General features: G+C 41.3%; 1 long non-coding RNA gene across 1 annotated transcript; it reads right to left on the reverse strand.

Annotated features, from left to right (window-relative positions):
• Nucleotides 1-12,182: 12,182 nt before the first annotated feature.
• LOC139356812 (uncharacterized) lies at nucleotides 12,183-21,840 on the reverse strand. The gene is made up of 3 exons (XR_011609242.1): nucleotides 21,370-21,840; nucleotides 15,158-15,254; nucleotides 12,183-12,343 (listed from the first exon to the last, which is right to left on the reverse strand). It is a non-coding gene; the product is annotated as an uncharacterized lncRNA (long non-coding RNA).
• Between the last annotated feature and the right edge of the window lie 839 nt (nucleotides 21,841-22,679).

Raw genomic sequence — 22,679 nt, forward strand, 5'->3', positions numbered from 1 at the left:
AAATAGCAGAAGCGACTAGTGGAGTTATTTTTCTTCATTATTAATGGCATTATTGCAACAAATTTTGATTTATTGAGTGCCTATGTGCTATCTCATTTGATCTCCATGCTCACTATTGAGTGAGGCAGCTTCATTACGGAGAATGAGTTTAAGAAAAAAGGAAAAATGGTTTCCAGCTGCATCCATGTCCCTACAAAGGACACAAACTCATCCTTTTTTATGGCTGCATAGTATTCCATAGTGTGTATGTGCCACAGGAAACCATCATTCTCAGCAAACTATCGCAAGAACAGAAAACCAAACACCGCATGTTCTCACTCATAGGTGGGACTTGAACAATGAGGTCACTTGGACACAGGAAGTGGAGCATCACACACTGGGCCCTATTGTGGGGAGGGGGAGGGGGGAGAGATAGCATTACAAGATATACGTAATGTAAATGACGAGTTAATGGGTGCAGCACAGCAACATGGCACATGTATACATAAGTAACAAACCTGCACGTTGTGCACATGCACCCTAGAACTTAAAGTATAATTTAAAAAAAAAGTAACCCTGTCTCTACTAAAAATACAAAAAAAAAAAAAAAAAAGTAAAAAGGAAAAATGGGGTCAAAGCAACATAGTAGCCAACAAAGCTAGTTCATGAGTACATGTGGGATTCTACCTGGGGATGCCCAGAAATCACTGGAGCATACTCTCCAGGACTAAGAGTTTTTTTCATGTGGCAAGAGTCTTCTGAAATCTCCTAATCCAAGGTTTTATAATTTGGTATAAAACATCTTCAATATCCTTCTCCATATCTCTGGGTCAGGATTTCCCTATGCCAGAGAAAACAAACTTCAACTCTTACCTGTTAACACTCTCCTTGATATGGGAGTTCACCTCTTTAATTAAACCTTTAGGCCAGGAATGGTGGTTCATACCTGTAATCCCAGTTTTTTGGGAGGCTGAGTCAGGAGGATCATTTGAAGCCAAGGTTTGAGATCAGCCTGAGAAACATAGGGAGAACCATTCCTACAAAAAAAAAAAAAAAAAAAAAAATTAGTCAGGCATGGTGGTGTGTGCCTGTAGTCCCAGTTTCTCGGGAGGCTGAGGTGGGAGGATGGCTTAAGCCTGGGAGGTGGAGGCTGCAGTGAGCCCTGATGGCACCACTGCACTCCAGTCTGGGTGACAGAGTGAGACCCTGCCTCTAAAACAAAGCAAAACAGAACAAAGCCAAACAAGACAAAAAAGTCTTAGTCCAGGCATGGGGCTGCGAGGGGGAGAAATTTGACCCCTACACTGATCTCAGGATTCCTGAGAAACGTCTAGCACCACCTGTGAGAGTCAGAACCTCTTTGAGAGCATTTCTCAAAGCTTTCTTGTGGATTTCCCTACTGATGCACTCATTTTCCCTGGAGTAAGTTAGAACCTTCCCAGATTTCCTTTGATTTGGAAAGGGCCCTAAACACAGGACCTGGCTTCTTTCTTTCCTTTTTTCCCCTTTTCCTCCCCTTCCTTCCCTTCCCTTCCCTTCCTTTGCTTTTCTTTCCTTTTCTTCCCCCTCCCCTCCCCTTCCCCTACCCCTCCCCCTCCCCCTCCCCCTCCCCCTCTCCCTCCCCTCCCCCTACCCCTCTCCTCCTCCTCCTCCTCCTCCTCCTCCTCCTCCTCCTCCTCCTCCTCCTCCTCCTCCTCCTCCTCCTCCTCCTCCTCCTCCTCCTCCTTCTTCTTCTTCTTCTTCTTCTTCTTCTTCTTCTTCTTCTTCTTCTTCTTCTTCTTCTTCTTCTTCTTCTTCTTCTTCTTCTTCTTCTATTCTCTGTGTGCATTTGGGCAAATGACTCACTTTTCCAAACCTCAATTTTTCTCTCTAAAATGTCTGAGGTAAATTCTAACATCCCTTTCAGTCCTAAAAATCAAAGTTCATACTAACACTCAGAATAGTAAATAAGAACTTGGACCCTGGAGTCAGGACTGGGTTTGAAGCCCAGGTTCACAGCTTACTGCATGATTTTAGGCTAGAAGGGCACATCCTTTGTACCTTCGTTTCTCTAACATGAAGAGAATGCTGACCTACGGTGAGCAGGATTTGGTGTGCTAAATGTACTGAGTGTGCGTGTGCCTAATTCTGCTGTAAGTTCTTTCTATGTGTTGACTCATTTCATTAGCAAAATATCTCTGTAACAAGACATTTTACTTTGTGAGTGTCTTTGCTTATTTTTCTGTCTTGTTGAAGGTTTTCATTTGTTTGCTCATTTCAGGCTTAATTTCATCATTTTCTAGTTTTGACTCATGTACAAACACAACACAAGCAGCTTTTCTGTCTTCATTCAATATGTTCTTTAAAAATATATTGTAAAGGCTATGGCCAAGAATAGAACATTAAGAAAATAGTGATGAAAACTTTGCATGTTAGAACACTAGAGAATTTTTGAAACATTCAAATGGCTGGAGTCCATACCAGACAAACAAAATCTAAATTTCTGAGAGTGGAGCCAGATATTGATGTGTTGTAAAAGTTTCCTTGTTTAAGAGTTGACCAGGACGGCAAACCACTACTCTACATCCTGAATCTAGGGATCCCATCTAGACTAATTTGCCATGAGAGAATTTGGGTAAGGTAATTACAAACTACAACTATGGCTGTCTTATCATTGCAACCACATTTTTGCAATTACACAACTATCAAATCTCTCCCTAAAATCAGAATACATTATTTTTAGTATGTTCCTATTCAGGCTACTCTTATAACCCTAGCAGACAAATACTAGCTCCTGGTGAGGACTACTTTCATGACTGTTTAGAAATATGCTTTAGTGTTTTGCCAAAATAAATGGCACAGGTTTATCATTTCTGAAATTCAGCTGTTTTTTTTTGTAAAGGAGAAACTATTCCTAGTCTTCTATAATTTTACTCCATACTCTTCAAAGTCTCACTCTGTCACCCAGGCTGGAGTGCAGTGGTATGCTCTCAGTTCACTGCAACCTCTGCCTCCCAGGTTCAAGCAATTCTTCTGCCACAGCCTCCCATGTAGCTGGGATTACAGGTGCAGCCACCACACCCGGCTAATTTTTGTATTATTTGTAGAGACAGGGTTTCACTATACTGACCAGGCTGGTCTCGAACTCCTGACCTTGTGATCCACCCACCTCAGCCTCCCAAAGTGCTGGGATTACAAGTGGGAACAACTGCCCCCAGCCAATTTTCTTAATTTTATGTGTTATAATTTATATGTATTTCTTACCTCAAGGTTAAAGACACTTAATGCTCTTTTTCTATTTCTTACCTATTTCAGGTTATAGTCATATATCAGTTATTCATTCAATCATTCATTCAATAAATGCTTATTGAATATCAACTTTGTACCTGGCACTATGCCTGAAAAAGTTAAAACCCGGGAGTTATCTGAGACTCCATTCACTAACACCTCTTTCTGAAGAAATCCTCTTCACAAATCCTCTTAATCTTCAGCATCCCAACTCTCTCATCTCTTCAATGTGTGCAAGTCATCTAATGGTTTTCCTATTTGTGGCTATTTCCTTTTTGTGGCTTAAAATTTTGGATGGACAGCTTTCAAATTTGCTCAAGTGTCCAATATCTAGTCTGTCTGTCTTTTGGTGACACAGTTTAATAACCTCTTATATTCCCGGGGTGAATGGGTAGCTCATTTACCAAACCTGGTGAATGAATGCAGAACATACACCTGCCCTCTTGGTTGTTTTTGTAAAGGTCTATTGTGTAGTACTCATACTTAAAGACAACTTATGTTGAGAAAAGGTGAAATAAGTTGTCCTTTCTGTTTTCTCCTTCCCACTTACCCTAAGGTCCAACTTTAAAGATTCCACGATTATACTTCCAAATTCTCTTTATACACTAAGATAGTTTATTATTATGAAGTCCATCATGTGCCTAATTGTTAAACATTTCAACTCCAATAATCCTCACAAAGTCCCTTGAAGGTGAACGCTTCTGTGTCTATTTTACAGCTTGGGAAGCTGAGATTCTGAGTTACTAAGTAAACTGCCCAAGTTCCAGCAGATACCAAGTGGCACAGCTGTGATTCTGACCTGGGGCAGTCTGATGACAGAGCCCCTTTGCTTTATGCAGCCACAGTTAGAACATGCAGCTTCAGTCCATTCCAGGTTTACATTGTTTTGTTTTGTTTTTTGAGCCCAGGCTGGAGTGCAGTGGCATGATCTTGGCTCACTGCAAACTCTGCTTCCTGAGTTCAAGAATTCTCATGCCTCAGCCTCCCGAGTAGTTGGGACTATAGGCATGCGTCACCACACCTGGCTAATTTTTGTATTTTTTGTAAAACCGGGGTTTCACCATGTTGGCCAGGCTGGTCTCAAACTCCTGGTCTCAAGCCATCTGCCCCCCTCAGCCTCCCGAAGTGCTGGGGTTATAGGCGTGAGCCACCGTGCCCGGCCAGGCTTATATTGTTAATGGATAATAGTATTCATTCCTACTGCATCCTGATATACCCACTGAGTCTCAACACATTATTCCCATAGCCATTAATTATCCTCAGAATTGGAGGTAAGTTGAAGGCTGTTTGTCATACCTTCACAATATGATGGGTACTAACCGTATGTTAGTATATAATACAATGATATGATGTTGTGTTAATCATAACCTAAACAAACAGATTACTTGCAATTTTACAGCCCCTGTAAAAAAAAGTCTTAATTTTTTAAATCTGAATTCCTCCCCATCCTCTTAGAACAAAGACCGATTCTATGTGATCACCAGTGTTCTGCATATTCTGGCCCCTTCCTGCCTTTCCAACCTCATCTTGAACTTCTTTAACCCACTTTTTCTGTGCTCTAGACACAGAGAATCTTTCAGTTCCTCAAATAGTCTATGATTCTTCTGCCATAAAGCCTTTGCAAATGCTGTTCTTTCTCTCTGTGACATTCATCCTCTCCTTCTCTTCTTCCTTTAGACTTCTGCATGCTATATCTTGAGCCCTCAGCTAGATCAGACCAGACTACCATCTACCCCTTTAAATGCCATCAAGCTCTCTTTTTTTTTTTTTTTTTTGAGACGGAGTCTCGCTCTGTCGCCCAGGCTGGAGTGCAGTGGCCGGATCCCAGCTCACTGCAAGCTCCACCTCCCAGGTTTACGCCATTCTCCTGCCTCCGCCTCCCGAGTGGCTGGGACTACAGGCGCCCACCACCTCGCCCGGCTAGTTTTTTGTATTTTTTAGTAGAGACGGGGTTTCACCGTGTTAGTCAGGATGGTCTCGATCTCCTGACCTCGTGATCCACCCGTATCGGCCTCCCAAAGTGCTGGGATTACAGGCTTGAGCCACCGCGCCCGGCCCAGCTCTCTTTAATGGTGCTTATAATCATTTGTGCACATGCCATTCAGTGTGTCATTATTTAATCTTCGTGTCACTCCTCCATTAACTTTCTAACCCCCAGATCCAGCATATAGTAGGAAGACAATAAACAACAAATATAGATGAATGTCTTCAAATTCTGAATCAATTACAGTAGCCTCCTGAAATGCCAGGTTCCTTTGTGCTTTGTGCATTTTAATTTTCAGTATTAATCACAATTAAATGTACAGAGGACTAGATCAGGAAATAATGTAGTTGTAAAACAAGGCAATGCGAGTAAGATGGCAGCCCTTCCCTCCCTGGTGGTCCTCTAGTCACATGTATGTGCTTTCCAACACATGCTTTCTTGTTGGGCTCTTCTTTTTCATCCAGTGGCATTGGCCACCATGACAGAGGCAAAAGTGGAAGTGCTGGTGTCAGCCTGGGGTTTGAGTTCCAGCTCGAATACTCTGTAGCTGAGCAACATGAGTCACATTGCACACTCTTTATTCCTCGGTTTCCTCATCTGTTGAATGTTTCACTCATGGGACTGTGCAGCACTCTAAATGGGTTGTGAGTCTGAAGCACCCACCCAGCACAGAGTCTGATTTGCTGTCTGAAAATTATGTTCCTTCCCCTAGTGTACACTATATACCTGCTGAAACAACAGTGCATCTCTTAAATCAAGTTATATGATTAAAATAACTGACACTATGTCATGTACATTGTTCTAATCATTCCCCCCATATTAACCCATTGAAAACTCATAAGAGCCCTATGAAGCAAACACTGGTAATTTCAGCCTCATTTCATGCATGAGGAATTGAGATTCGGGGTGATTAAGTAACTAGCCCACAGTCGGGCCAAAATTTAATCCCAGCTAGTCTGGTATGTTCTTATACTGCAACATGATCCTGTGTCTCGGCTGGATAATTAGCAAGGAATCACAGCAATGAAGAGTGGGCTTTGAAAAGAAAAATCTCTCCCAATTCTACTATGCTCTGGGTGACCTTGGCCAACTCAGTTCTCCCTTCTTTAAAATGGGGATACTATCCTCTATCTCCCATGTGAAAGCCGAATGAGATGGCAAATGTAAAACTCCTGCACACATCTGTCATTTGCCTGTGGCTGAGACAATTTCTCTTTCTTCTTATAGAAGTATAACCTTTGAGTTTTATCACCAATGGCCTGGCCAGGGTAACATTGGTCTTTGGCCAGTTCTAGAGCTTCTCGAACAAAAATTGTTGATATTGAGCCCACACAAAGCTGGAAACTCCCAGAGGGATAACTGTGCAGGCTCTGACCCAGCAAGATTTCCCCTGAATTCTACAGAGTTTCAACACATCTGAAACTCTTAGAGAGTAAAGCCCAAAGTTCCGGAAACAGAGAGCCTGGCAAGGAGAAGAGGGAGCTCTACTCTTTTGAAAGAGGGGGAATCTTGGCAATTAGATTTCACAGATGTGGCTCCAGCCACACCACCCCTGACCTTAAGAACTGTCATGAATGTCTCTCTAGGAAACACTCCTCACACACACACCACTCCAGCATCATCCAGAGTGACGATTGTTAAAAGAAAAAAAAAAATTATCTGACATTGACCTTTGCATTGTCAGAGGCTCCCTGCTCTATAAAGGAGAAGTGTCTGCCTAGGGTGGCCTTACGGTAGATGTAGAGCCCTGGGGAGGGGCTTTGAGTCTGCAGTGTGCTTCAACCCTCATCCACGAAAGGGAGAAAATCATGGTTATCTCCTACGGTTATTGTAAAGAGGAAATGCAATAATAAACGTTCAGAGCCTAGGACAAGGCTAGCCCTTGGGAAGCACCCAGTGAATGGCAGGCATCATTGTGGTTGTGTTGTAACAGCAGCTAGGCCACTTGCCCAGGATCACCCAGCAAAATAAGTAAAGAAATGAGAACTGTAACAAACATCTCATGGACTGGCAGTCCCAGCTCTTTCTGCCATGTGAAGCAGCCTCTCCCCTGTGTGTCTAACCGTCAGCTTCTTACTTTGTGTAGTGAAAGGGCTAAATCATATTAGAGAGTGTTGTGGGATATGCAGTGTAAAAATGGCTCCCCGCGACTCTCCACTTCATTCCATCCTATGAGATCCTATGCTGTTAAAATTATTCCCAGCCCCTTATCCCTCTGGGTTCTCTGGACCCCTGAAAAACTCCCTGAAACCTCAGGAACTCCCTGTGGGATAGAGGCACACGTAGATTTTTTTAAATGGTGTTTTACTCCAAATTCTTATGTTTTGCTAGGTAATGGGTTCTAGGTGTGGCATCTCACTGTCAAAGGGGTGTCTGTGACCCACAGTAGTCCCGAGTTCAGGGATGGTGGATCTGGCTGTGTCCTGGCCTGGGTCAGCTTTGCCAGTAAAACAAAGGCCACGTTCCCAGTCTGTGTGAGACCTAAGGGGACGGGACCCTTGTTCCCATGGCAGCAGGTGTATAGGGGTAGGTGGTACTAACAGGTTGTGGAGATTTGAGCTGGGGAAGGCAGCCTGGTTGGTGGACAGGCAGGAGTTTGGAGGTAGACAGAATTACTTTTCTGCCTTAAATTAGCTTGGGATCTTACATAAGTGATTTTGCGTCTCTGAAATTCAACTTCTCTGCCCGAGAGAGATCTTAATGCCCTTCTTATGGGGCCCATGGGAGAATTCGGAGGGTAATTCAGGTAAAGTGACCCAATATGTGGCTGTTCACATACCCCGTTCCTCTTCTATTGGAATACAAATACAAATAATGGATCTGGGTCCCAGGAAGATGAAAGGAGAAGACTAAAAAGTTAACAACAATCCTTCAGTATTATTAATGCTCTATGCAATAAATTGTTTTATAGTCTCAATAACCATATGAAATAGAGACTATTATTATGCCCTTTTGACAGGGAAAGTGGAGAACACTGAGACTTGGAAAGGATAAATGACTTGCCCGTCACTACAGATGTGGCAGAGCTGGGACGTGAACACAGGCCTCTGTCGTCTAAGCTCACCCGCCACCCAAGCATGTCCGTCATCCATGAACAGAGTTGGCTGTGCTCAGTCAAGCAGCTGTCGCCCAGGCCTCCGTTCAGCATCTCTGGAGACTCCCCGCAGCTGAAAACTCTTCTGAGCAAAGTTCTGCCACTTCCTCTTTTGGTGTGGCCCTGTTTTCATCCTTTTCTTCTGAAACACAGATCCCCTATTAGCTGCCCACTCTGAGCCACATGAGGGGGAATGTGCAGCTGGGACAGGAGAGATGGCCCTGGCTGGTTAGACCCTCCTGCGATATGTCCAGGCTGGTCTGAGACTAGGGCTGGGCCATTGGCTGAATTTGGCTGCAGTCCATCAGGGATGTACTTCCATTTATCTGCTGGTCCAGTTTGCCCAATCCCCTCTTGGTACATGGCTCCTCCTCTGTCAGGGCCTGGGCCCCGCTGTGCCTACCTCCCACTCCCTTCCATTTCCCACACTCTGCTCTTGACTTCCCACAGTCCTCCCTCGCACAGTCTTCAAGGCCTTTCACTTCCAGCCACATCAGCTGTCATCCCTTCCTGCCCCCACACCCCATGCAGCTGAACTTCTCATCACACGGTATCAAAGCCCAGGGCCTTTGCACATGGTTCCTTTTGCTTGACAAGCCTGTACATTTCTGCCCTTTTTCAATGGCAGACTCCTTCAAGTCCTCCCAGACCAAGGCCACCACCTGCCACAACTACCATTCACATTGTAGCCTATGGAATGACCCCACCACCACTGCTACTACCACTGAGACCTACTTTTAGATAAAGGAGATCTGAGTGTTAGGGCAGGGGTGGAAAACCATGGTATATTTGGATGTGAGGTGGGTAGAATTTGCAGATTCCCTCAGTTCCTTCACCTCTCAAACAGGCATGGAGCCTTCCAGATTGAAGGGAACTCAGAATCTGCTCAAGGGTCTAGGCAGGTGAGGATTTGTCTCTTGGGCAGCAAGACTGAGGCCTGGACATATCTCTACTTTCTGGTCTTAAGGTTTCAACAAGAATGGCCAGAGCTTGAGATGAGTTGGAAAACTGCCCTTGGCCTGCCATGTCCCCCAAAACACTGCGGGCTGGTGGCTTCTCCATCTGGGTGCCTGTAAAGGGATTCTTTGAAACAGGCTATCTTGGGGAGGTCTATTTGGCTGCAAATTTGAGGAGGCACCTTTACTCTGCTTGCAAATAGCATTTGGCCTTTGCCAACCATCTAACTTTCTGATTCTCTGGTTTCTTTATGGGAAAAATGAGAAGGCAGGTCAGGTTTTTGTTCATGTTCTTTTCTAGGGTTGATATCCTATGAGGTGGTAATCAAGCCTTAAAAAATGTTTTAATTAACTTTTTTCTGATTATAAAATAATGTATTCTAATGGTAGAAAATCTGGACAACATAAAATGAAAAAGTGTGAAAATAATAAGCCAATAAAATGCTTAGCTCTGAGAAAATGTTAATCTTAATACATCAGGGTTAATTATTCTTTTTTCCTGTAGTATGTATTTGCTTGCTCAGGTATTTATTTACAGCTTTTAATAAATTTAAAAGTAAATAGAGCATTACAATGTATAATTATTGTTCAAAACATTATTTTAATAATATCATAGGATCCCATTATATAATTGTTTTCATGTTGTTACATACTGAGACTATTTTACATTTTTTGCCTTTGTTAATATTGTAATGAATATCTTATCTTAAACCTATGTGTACATTTAAATCATTTCCTCAGTTCTATTTAAAAATGGAATTAGTAAAGAATTGGCAGGATTTTTTTTAGGTTTTTGATATATAATAGTCAAAAGACTTCAAAAGAGGGCACTGCTTGACATTTCTGCGAAAAGTGAGCATGTAGAGACTTGAGTTTTGTTTATCACATATTGGGTTTGATTTTTTAAAAATAATTTTTTCAGTTTGAGCAATGGTATTCTGCTTTTATTTTAACTTGCATTTCTTTTGTTACTTACAAAGTTAACATTTTTCACACAAAATTGGCCATTTAGATTTCTTTTTACGTGAACCCTTCATTCATGAGTTTCACTCATTTTTTTGAGTATAGTATTCATCTTTTCTTTCCTTCTTCCTTTCCTTTCCTTTCCTTTCCTTTCCGTTCCATTCTGTTCCGTTCCGTTCCCTTCCCTTCCCTTCCCTTCCCTTCCCTTCCCTGCCCTTCCTTTCTCTTTCTTTCTTTCTTTCTTTCTTTCTTTCTTTCTTTCTTTCTTTCTTTCTTTCTTTCTTTCTTTCTTTCTTTCTTTCTTTCTTTCTTTCTTTCTTTCTCCTTCCTTCCTTCCTTCTTTCCTTCCTTCCTTCCTTCCTTCCTTCCTTCCTTCCTTCCTTCCTTCCTTCCTTCCTTCCTTCCTTCCTTCTTTCCTTCCTTTCTTCCTTCCTTTCTTTTCTTTCTTCTTTATTTCTTTTTTTTTTTGACAGGACATCACTCTGTCACCCATGCTAGAGTGTAGCAGCAACATCACAGCTCACTGTAGCCTAGAACTCCTGGGCTCAAGCAATCCTCCCATCTCAATTTCCTAAGTAGTTTGGACTAAAAGCGTGCACCACCACACTTGGTTGATTTTTTTATTTTTAATTTTTTGAGAGACAGGGATCTTGCTATCTTGCTCAAGCTGGTCCCTAACTCCTGGCCTCAAGCAATCTTCCCACCCCAGCTTTTTGAATAGCTGCGATTAAAGGCACAAGCCACCGGACCTGGCATCTTTTCTTTTTCTTCTTGATTTAACAATCAAAATCAACCCTTATTGATTTTTGAGACATCTATTACACAAGGCTAATAATCGTGTTTCATACATGTGGCAAATATTTTCTACATGTATTATTTCCTTTAAGTTGCTTACAGTGAGTTTTGATATAAAGATTTTAAATTTCATGGAGAAAAGTTGACTTTTTACTCTATAATGTTCCTTGTTTTCATGCTTTGAAAAATATATCTCTATCTTGAGATCAGATGGTCTCATATACTTTCTTGTAATTCATTTCTATCTTTAATCAATTTCAATTTAAGTGATATATAAAGGGGGCAACTATTTTTCTCTAATAATTAATAAATAGCTCCACATTAGATCAATATTTATTAAGCCTTCCCTTCAAAAATCACTTACTACAGAGCCTCTAATCCACATAAAAACCTTACACATAGGGAGCTCAGTTTATAGGCTATTTTGTTTCATGTGTCAATTTTCTTAGCTGGTAACATTATCCCTTTTCTTAAGCGTTATAGTTCTGTAATAATTTTAGTTACCTGGAAGTTCATGTTATCTACTTTTTATTTTTATTTATTTCATTTTTTATTTTATTTTATTTTTTTAAAGACAGAGTCTCACACTGTCCCCCAGGCTGGAGTGCAGTGGTGCGATCTCGGCTCACCACAAGCTACATCTTTGGGGTTCACACCATTTTCCTGCCTCAGCCTCCAGAGTAGCTGGGACTATAGGCGCCCGCCACCATGCCGGGCTAGTTTTTGTATTTTTTAGTAGAGATGGGTTTCACCGTGTTAGCTAGGATGGTCTCGATCTCCTGACCTCGTGATCTGCCCACCTTGGCCTCCCAAAGTGCTGGGATTACAGGCATGAGGCACCGTGTCCAACCCATGTCATCTATTTTTTTCTTTCAAAATGTATTCAGCTACTCTCTTGCTTTGACCTTTTAGATGAATTTTAAAATCAGGTTGTTATCATGGAACACTATGCAGCCATAAAAAAGAACAAAATCATATCCTTTGCAACAATATGGATGCAGCTGGAGACCATTATCCTAAATGAAGTAATGCAGGAGCAGAAAAACAAACACCTCATGTTCTCACTTATAAGTGGGTGCTAAGCACTGGGTACTCATGGACATAAAGATGGCAACAATAGACACTGGGGACTACCAGAGTTGGGAAGAAGAGAGGGTGGCATGGGTTGAAGAACTATTGGGTTAGTACCTTGGTAAAGGGATCAATTGTACCGTGATCAGTACCTTGGTAAAGGGATCAATTGTACTCCAAACCTCAGCATCCCAATATATCCTTGTAACAAACCTGCACATGTACTCCTTGCATCTAAAATAAAAGTGGAAATTATTTGTTTTAAGAAAGATGTGAAGAAAATCAAGTTGTTAAATCTCCTCCAAAACTACCATTGATACTTTTCTTAAAATTACTCTGTTTATATCCGAATTTGAGTTGGATTTATATTACAATATAGAGTCTTTTCACTCAGTGTAATGCATATTGCCACTTAGAAAAGTCTTTTAAAGTCTTTCTTTATGGCTATAAGTAAAGTCTCTGAGTTCTTAGAGGTCCTACTTATTTCCTCTTAAGTTTGTTCCTAGGTATTAAAAATATTTTTGCCAGACTATCAACAGAGGCAGACAAATGCCTAAGCAGATAGGGGCAGGTCCCTGGCAAAACCCCATGTCCAAGCTAAAGACAATTTAAAGCCTGAAAACCAAGCTACATGTTAAATCTTCTGACCGGATTGCGTACTTGTCGGTCATTTGGCACACTTTCCTCTGATTAATCTCTGCCCTTCACCTATTTAACATATACCTACCTTTTCCTAATTGGGTTTTCTACACTGTCATGCCCACCTTTGAGTGGCGTCTTCACTTTAAACTTTTTGGCATACTCACAAACCAATCAGCATGCACTCCCTATTCTGAGTCCATGAAGGGCCCCAGACCCAGCAATGGGGCAACCATCCACTCCCACAACCCTCATCCCACATCACTTCTCCACTGAAAGCCATTTTCATCGTTCTTCTACGTCTTCCTCACCCTTCAATGCCCTGCATATCCTCATTCTTCTTGAGCACAGTATAAGAGCTCGGGAACCACCAAATGCAGGCACAAGCTGTAACACAGATGAACTGGGGCACATCAGCATGGCTGATAGAGGCCCAGGTGGGGTGTTGCCAGCCAGGGGTCCTCAGTTTGCAAAGTGACTGAGAAGAAAAATCATGCGTCACTATTAGAAATGTGATTTTATTTTTTATTATACTTTCTCAGTGGTTATTATGTAATATCAGATTTTATATTTTTATTTTACTACTAGGCCCAGCTTACTGATATGTCTTATTAATTTAACTCCAAGTGTAGCACACAAATCAAATATAAATAACATTTTTTTTGTTTCTTAATGGTACTAAGAAGCAGGGAGTTCAGTTTTATTCCTGTTCTTAAACTACATCCACCCAACACCAAGCATTTCTTTATACCCATACCCAGTGCCTTTCATTTGGCCTGTGCTGTGCTTGGCAATGGAGCTCAGAAAGTTCCACTTTGTATTCACCTTTCAGAGTTAATTTGTCCTTCAAAGTCTTCTACCCCCACCCTCCCTTAAGCCATAGTGAGGAGTTGAGTGTGTGTATTAATTATGCTTTCTGGCAGCCTCCTGATGCTCATTTGGAGGCTTCCCGGACTTGGCAGCACTGACTTCCATTTTAATTAGCTTCTCAGGAGGTGTTTGCACAATTCATAAGAAAAATAAGCCTGCATTGGAAGTAGGAAGGCCAGTTTATAGCAGCCTGGTCTCCTGAGTAAAGCTCCCTGGAGCAATGTTTCTGAGAAGAGTGATCTAAATATGACAAGGGAAACAGTGGACTTGGTTGAACTCATCCTCACTATGGATCGGAAGCTTGGGCTGTTGCTGGAAATTAGTGCAATGCTGAACCATATTGGAGATCAAAAAGGAAAGAAAAATCAGTAATTCTGATTGTCTGTATTTTAAAAATTTATATTTTGTTCATCATTGACTTTTAGCATTCATTTTGATTTTTCAATAATTATTGCATTAAAATATTCTTTATGTTGATTACTGAGGGTTTTTCTTGGCATTCCCTTACATTTTGTACCTGATATAAGTACCGTATTCATCTCACTATAGTCCTGAACTTGCTTGAAATGCCCCTATCGTGGGTTGCATTGTGGCCCTCCGAAAAAATATGCTCATGTCCTATACCCTAGAGTCTGTAAATATGACCTTATTTGAAAAAAGGATCATTGCAGATGTAATTATGATCTCAAGGTAAGATCATCCTGGATAATCTAATAGAACTTAAGTCCAGTAATAAATATCCTTATAAGAGACAGGAGAAGAAAAGACATAGGCACACAGAGGAGGTTGTGTGAAGATAGATGCAGAGATTTGAGTTTTGCAACTATAAGCTCAGGAATGCCTGGAACTACCAGAAGTTGGAAGAGGGAAGAAACATTGGGAGGGAGCATGGCTCTGCCTGTACCTTGATTTTGGACTTCTGGCTTCCAGAACTGTTAGAGAATAAATTTCTGTTGTTGTAAGCTGTCAAGTTTGCAGTCATTTGTTAAGGCAGCTTTAATCAACTAATACAGTCCCAAAGGCAGGTGTGTTGATAGAAGTCAGTAAGCCAGATCAGGGAGAAACCTCAACTCTTAGGTCCAAGCCTGGGCTGCTGTAGGTATTCCAAAGTTAGCAGAAAGAAACACAAGCACAAAATGAAAACTTAAAGGCAGTTTCTGGTGGATAAAATGTGTGTGTGTGTGTGTGTGTGTGTGTGCGCGCGCGTGCGTGTGTGTGTGAATTTTTGTTGATTTATCAAATGTTTATTGAGTACTTTCTATTTGCCAACCCCTGTGTCAGGCACTATGTAAATGCACTAACACATTTGCACATAAATGCCCAAGCACAGATGTGCATGATTTAAATAAAATCATAAAAGATCAAACTAAATTATGAAGCAACTACAGAATTCCAATCAGTTTTTCCCAGAATGCTTGCCACATCCCTTCCAGCTCCTTAATAAATCTAGCAAAACCTCTTCTCTATTATTTCTTAATGCCCTTTGTTAACTGCTACTTGGTACTTTTCGTATTATATTGCAATGGAAGATTCTCTTACCTTCTCTTTTCCCCCATAAGGTAAACTCAATGAAGCTCAGTGAAGTCATGGATTGTCTTTTTAAATCTCTGTTTCTCCAGCACTAGATACGTAGGTGCTGAAAGAATGAATTAAGCCATTTTTTTAAAGAACAGAACCCAAATAATATTTTGAGAAAAACAATCAAACTCAAACACAAACTCCTAGGTTCAAGTTATCCTCCTACCTCAACCTGTAAAGTAGCTGGTACTACAAGTGTACATTACCACACCCTACTTTGAAGATGTTCTTTTTTGTACACACACATAATAGAAAGCCTTACAATAATAAGCTTTCATTTCTTCATTCTGTTTTTATACTATAGCTGTCATTTGTTTTACTTTTATATATACATCATAAATTTTATGCTACTTTTTTTGTTTAAAGACACAATTATCTTGTAAAGAGGTTTTTTTAAAATATGAAAATGGTATATATGTAATAGTGTTGTTACCATTTCTAGTGTTCTTCATTCTTGGATATAGATTCACTTTTCCATCTGAAGGAAGTCCTTTTGTTTGAGGACTTCCTTTAACAGTTCTTGTAGTGTGGATTTATTGGGACCATGCATTCTTTTATTTTTTTATGTCTGAAAAGGTATTTATTTCACCTTCACTTTAAAAAGGTATTTTCATTTAGTATGCAGTTCTTGGATAACAGGATTTTTTTTTCTTTTCTTTTTTGGTGCCTTAAAGATGATGTTCCATTGTCTTCTTGCTTCCATTACTTCTGGCGCAAAATCTGCTGACCATAATTACCTTTGTTACTCTGTATATAGCATGACATTTTCCCCTTATCTGAATGTTTTTTAGACTTTTCTTTATCGCTGGCTTTGGGCAATTTGATTATCAGGTGCTTTAATGTAGTTTTCTTCAAGTTTTTTTGTGGTTGGGTTTTTTGAGCTTTTTGAATTTGTGCATGTATATTTTTAAATCAATTTTGGAAAATTTCCAGCATTTAAAAAATAATACTTTAATATATTAAATATGTAATATAAGCATTGTAAATATTTAAATTTTTTTGGATTTTGGAAGAAAATTACTTTCTGGGACAACTATACATTATTAGGCCATTTGATTGATTCTTTTTTTTTTTCTTAATTCTCTTTTCTCTGTGTTTCATTTTGAATGGTTTTTGTTGCTCTGTCTTTAAGCTCACTAATATTTTCTTCCACAATATCTAATCTTCTAAAATTAACCCTATTTACTGTATTTTGAAAATATCTTCCTTATCTCTACTTTACATGGTAAACATATGGAATACAGCTTTTACTGTTGTTAAGAAAAACTCTAACAATTTTTCCTCTGTTCTCACACCAAAACAATAGTTAATACCAAAATACATTTTGGTATTTCTCTCCACTGGCAAGCAAGCAATCAACTCTGTAGCAGACACCAGCTAGGTGTTCTTCAATTGAATTCCATTACTGTCTCTTGGAGATAGCATCAGATCCAGCAGTTTGAGGGCTCAGTCTCAACCCTCAGCCCCACAATGTCAGTTGCAAGTCTGGGCCTCCAGAACTTCTGATCTACCAGCTTCAAGTTTGGGTTCTCATGACTCCCACTTTGGATTCCATTAATTTGCTAAAGGGGCTCACAGATCTCAGGAAGACACATTCACCAAGTTTTTATAAAAGACATTTTAAAGGATACAAATAAACAGCTGGATGAAGAGATCCATAGGGCCAGGTCCAGAAGAGTCCCGCGTGCAGAAGCCTCTGTCTCCCTGGAGTTGAGATGAGCCACCCTCTCAGCCTGTGGTTTTGTTCTTGTTTACCTTTCTGTCAGCCTTCATGAGTTCAGCTCTCCAGAAGCCCCATGAACCCTGTCCTCTTGGGTCTTTTATGGAGACTTCATTGGGTAGGCATGATTGAAGCATGGCAAACCATGTCAAAATGTGACCGGACAAAAAGAGTGGGATCTACACCCAGCAAGGCCTGTCTGTTCAGATTCTACTTGGCATCTCAGCAACATTTCTTTCTCCAGGATATGGGGCAGGACTCCCCCACTGGAATGAGGTGAAAGGAGGGCAGACGAGTATCAGAGAGAGAGAGAGAGAGAGTCTGTCTGTAACCTCTGTAGATCTGTTTGTAACAAGGGCTATGGGAGTTATGAGTCTGCAACCGTGGATGAAAACCTATATACATAGAAGTTATATGTATGAAATATTACAAATGTATTATTGTCTCTTAATTCTAACATTTAGAGTTAGTTTTTTAAATTAATTTTTCTTCTCTTTATTGATTACAGTCTCTTCTTTCCGTGCCTGATAATTTTTCATTGAATGCTATTTACTGTGAATTTTACTTTGTTTGGTGCTGGATAATTTGTATGTCTATAAATATTCTTGAGATTTATTCTGCAATACAGTTAAATTGCTTAAAAACAGTTATCCTTTTAAATCCTGCCTTTAAGATTTGTTAGGTGGGGTTGTAGCAGTGCTCAGTCTAGGACTCATTATTCCTTACCTGTGGAAGTCCTTCCTGAGTGTTCTGAAAATGCCCCCTGAACCATGACATGTTTGGCTGATGGGTACAGGTACTATTGTCCATCCTGTGTGAGCACAGGGCTTTGTTACTTCTTATCCTTTCTAGCTGTTCTTTGCCTTGAGTAGTTTTCTGGCACTTGTGTGCTAATCAGTGTTCTGCTATGTACTCGAAGGGGGCTTTCTGGATTTCTCTCTCTGTGAAGCTCCTTTTCTGGTACTCTGCTCTGAGAACTCTGCCCATCTTTTTCTTGCCTGATTCTCATCTCTGGAGTTAGCCAGTCTCTGCTTGGGTTACTCTCCTCTAATCCATGGCTGGGAGACACTTTCAAGGCAGTAAACTAGGACAATCATAGGGCTTATGCCATTTGTTTCATGTCCAGAGAAATCACTCCTTTATCCACTAATGTCTTGAAAACCAGTGAATCATAATTTTTCAGGTTTTTTTCTTTTAGTTGTTTCAGGCAGGATGATAAATCCAATTCCTGTTATTCCATATTGACTGGAAATGGAATTCTGAGACTGCCTTTTCAAATTTCATATGTCCCAGCCCCACTGCTAGAGTCTGATTCAGAATCTGTATTTTGCGAAAGCAGGGCATTCTGATATATACTCTTAGTTATGAACCAGGAGACTATACCTTTGCTATACCTTTGCTCTTTAAAGGGTTGTTCAAGTACCAGCACTATCAGCATCACCTGGGAGCTTGCTAAATATACAGAATCTCAGGCCTCATCCCAGACCTACTGATTCAGAATCTGTATTTAAACAAGATCCTCAGGTGATTTATATGCACATTCAAATGTAAGAGGTGCCAGATGGGCCAATTTCAAAGTTCCCTTCCAATTCTACAGTTCTATGTGCCTGTGAAATGGATAGGAGAGCAAGATAGATTGTAGAAAAGTTATAGCATGTTAAAAACCTGAGGTTCTAGGGTAAGTTTATTATATTAACTGCAAAAGACCTAAGAAAAGGAAAAAATAGGACAGTTAACAGGACAAAAAGGGCAACTAATTATTCCAATTACTAGAAAGTGCCTAGCAGGTCTTAGGTACTTAGTAAATCATTTTCTTGACTGACCGACTGACCAACAGATGACTGGTTAGATGCACTGTCAAAGTTGGCTTTGATAGGATTCTTACAGGGACAGTTTAGACACAGAGAGCTCAAAAGAGGCAGAATAATTTGGCTCAGAGGAAATAGTTCAGACTACTTAAGAAACATTAGCATTCAAGAGAGTTTGGTGAAAGAAGGTCCCAGAAAGTTCATTCTTTATAATTGAGGAAGTAACTAAGGGAATTGCAATTCCACGGTATTACAACTAAAGAGGAAGAGCTTGCTGTTGAGGAGGAAACAACAGGCAGCTTTGGAGAAAGTGACCATGCCAGCTCCAAATTTACAACAGCCTGATGTCCTTGTGTCAGGTTCTAACTGAGTCCAAGGGAAGTCAGTGGATGACTGGTAGGTAGCTGGAAAAACACTTGAATCATATATAGTTTCGATGTAGCTTTGTTCTGTCTCTGGATGTGAGCGAACCTAGGCACAAACAAGCCTGGGTGCGAGCCATGGGCACAAGCTGTATGTACAGTGTTATCAGGGTAACTATACCTTTTACAGACAATAGTGGCTCTGAGCCAAGCACAGGCTCATGTGGGTGATCACCTAATGTGCCTCTCGTGGCATGGTTACATAATGAGTGGAGGTGTGTGCCTGCAATCCAAATTTGCTGAGTCATGCTGGACTGGATATTTGCTTCAGCCTGTTCTTGACCACAGAACATCTATTTTCCTTACATTCCACCCCCTAGGCCAACAGAGACATTAGCCTTGGACACACAGGTCTGACACATAGGCCTTATACATAAGCTGTAGGCACACAGGCCCTAGATACACAGGTCTGACACATAGGCCTTACATTTCACCCCCAAGGGAATGGGAGGGGAATGTAAGGCTGAGAGAGTTTTTCTAGTGGGGAAATGTACCCACAGAGAGGAACCCTGGACCCAGGGCCGCAGTAGTAATACAGGGGGCAACAACTCTAAGTTATAGCAGGTAACCACCCCATGGTGACGCTACCCCAATGTTGCTTTATACATTAAGCCAGGTTTTAATTTCCCTACCTTTGTGGGCCTTGGGGCAGGCAACAACATGTTACTGTTCATCCCCATACCTGGTCAGAGGAGGTCATCCTTCCTCCCATAGGTTTTGCCACATGGCTTGGCCTTACATGGGTCAGTGACGAACTAGCCACTTCTGTAACTTCTGTGTATTTAACCACAAGATTAAGCCTTGATAAACTGCCCAGCTATCGGTGCAGATTACTGTAGGTGTCACCTCCTTAGTGATCACTATTCGCACTGTCCTGAGTTCAGCCCATTGGCAAATATGCCCACACCTGCTTTCAAACCATATGGTGTCAATACTAACTTGGACTGCAACAGTGGTCCAGGCAGCAGTAGCACCCTGGCTAGACCTATCTGTAGACTATGACCCATCAGGAATGGCGGGGGTGCCTTAGGCCCCATGGCCTTATCTTGCATTGGGACTACAGGTCCTGAGATCTTTTGCAGCTCTGCTGCTAAGGGACCTGTACTCAGAGTACTCCACTGCTCTAAGTAGGCACCCCACTTTGCTAAAGTGGATGTCTGTGCTGTCCCAATCCTGGGGGTCATTACCCGGGAATGCATCATTACCCATCCCACTGTCTGATAAGTTATCTGCATGACGACTGCAGCCCGTGCTGTCACACTCTCACAAGCATGAAGGGCGGCATATACAGCTGCCAGCTATTTCTCTATCGAGGAATACCACAGCTCAGCTCCCTTCCATAGTTGGGACTAAAAGCCTACTGTTATTCTCAAGCACTCCATGCACTGCCACAGGCCCCAGCTGAAGCCATCTGTGGTCACATGCACACCCAGCTCAAACGGGCACCTCTGGTCAACTACCACAGGACTTGTGCCTGCCGAATAGCCCATTTCGCTGCCAGGAAGGCAGTCTCAGTCACATCATTCCAATCTCAGGCAACAGAAGTGTTGCCGCTTCTAAACCTGCAAGAGAATCAGAGGTTAACATAATATTATCAAGAAGACCATGACATATGGTAGGTCTATGCATATAGCCCTGTGACAACACTGTGAAAGTTCTTCCAAGACTAATCCCTCTGCAAGTGCTTTGGAATACATTATTTCTGCTTCTCAGGCAGCCAGTATCAATGATTCAATCTCTCTCCTCTGTTTTCAATTGCTTTGTCTTAGCAGGATGCTCTCCATTTTCATTAAAATATGCTTAAGTAGCTCTTAAGTATGTTTAGTACTTTCAAAAGAAAAGTTTCCCTTACCTTCCTCTCCTAGATAGCACTCTGCTCAATCTTCCTTATTGCACCTGAACTTCTTATCTGTTCTCACTGCCTCTATTTTTTTCCTTACCTCTTGTTTAGTCTTTACTCACTAAAAACTAGCTAATGTGCCATCACTCCAAGTTCATCAGTGATATTCATATTTCTAAATAAAATAAATATTTTCCTTTTTTAAAAAAAATAATGTCTCAGAAGGATTTAATATTGTGACCCACTCCCTTCTTTAAATACTCTTTTTTTAGCCTTCTTAGAAACCAGAGTCTCTTGGTAGTTGTACTAATTCTTTGGTTTCTCTTTATCAATCTCCTTTACATGCCCATCTTTTTGTGTTCTCTTATGAACTAATAGAGTACCTGACGTGTTAGTCTTGTCTCTCACGGATTTTCTCATTCCACACTCTCTCCCTGGGACATGTCATGGCTTCAGGTTCCTTACGTATGATCCCTGTGATAATTCCCAGTCTGTACTTCTTTGAATTCCAGATGGTCATATTCCATTGTCTACTTCACATATACTTTGGTGTCACAAAGCCACTCACATCAACACACTCAGAACTGGAATCATGCTTCTGTGCCAACTAATACTTTCCCAGTGTTTCCTTTTTTCAGAGAATGACTTCGCCTTTCTAGTCATATTGGGCAAAAACTCAAGATCTAGTCTTGATTCTTTTTCTTCTCAATAGAATCCATCACTAAGATCTATAAATGCAATACCTAAATAACTCTGCATCCATCCATTTATATCCATCTTTCAGCCTCACTTTAGTCCAAGATATCATCTCATCTTGGCTGGATAACTGCAACAGCCTGCTAACAGATCTCCCACTTTCTTTATTGCCCTCTTAAGATTTGTTTCTGCACTGCAATTGGGATGATCTTTCCAAATGGAATCTGATCGTATCATTTCCCCATTTAAAAATTTGGGCAGACACTCATTATGTTTAAGAAAGAGCCCATTCTTGTAATAGTCCACCAGGTCCTGTGGGACCTGGCCTGTGCCACCTCACCAGCGTCAATTCTGACGATTCCACTACCCCAAGTCAAATTGGTCAGCTTTCAGTTCCTCCTCGATGCCCTGCTCCTCACACTCACTACAGGACTTTAGTACAAGTTGCTTTTACAGTCAGAAAGGGCTCCCTTCCCTTTTTCTTACAAATTAGCCAAGGTGATTTTTTTTTTTTTTTTTTTTTTTTTTTGAGACGGAGTCTGGCTCTGTCATCCAGGCGGGAGTGCAGTGGCCGGATCTCAGCTCACTGCAAGCTCCGCCTCCCGGGTTTACGCCATTCTCCTGCCTCAGCCTCCCGAGGAGCTGGGACCACAGGCGCCGCCACCTCGCCCGGCTAGTTTTTTGTATTTTTTTAGTAGAGACGGGGTTTCACCATGTTAGCCAGGATGGTCTCGACCTCCTGACCTCGTGATTCGCCCGTCTCGGCCTCCCAAAGTGCTGGGATTACAGGCTTGAGCCACCGCGCCCGGCCCCAAGGTGATTTTTAAAAATTAGTCTCACATTAGTATATTTCCATCCTTTGGATAACTTGTACCAGTTCCTAATAACACATCCACTTTTAAAAACATTATTAATATCTGTCTCCTTGACTGCAGCTTTATTTAATGAATAGGGCTTTCCTCTGCTTGTATGTCCCTGTATCCTTAAGGTCTAGTAG

Source organism: Macaca nemestrina, chromosome 1 (assembly GCF_043159975.1).
Source record: "Macaca nemestrina isolate mMacNem1 chromosome 1, mMacNem.hap1, whole genome shotgun sequence".
NCBI classification, from domain to species: Eukaryota; Metazoa; Chordata; class Mammalia; order Primates; family Cercopithecidae; genus Macaca; species Macaca nemestrina.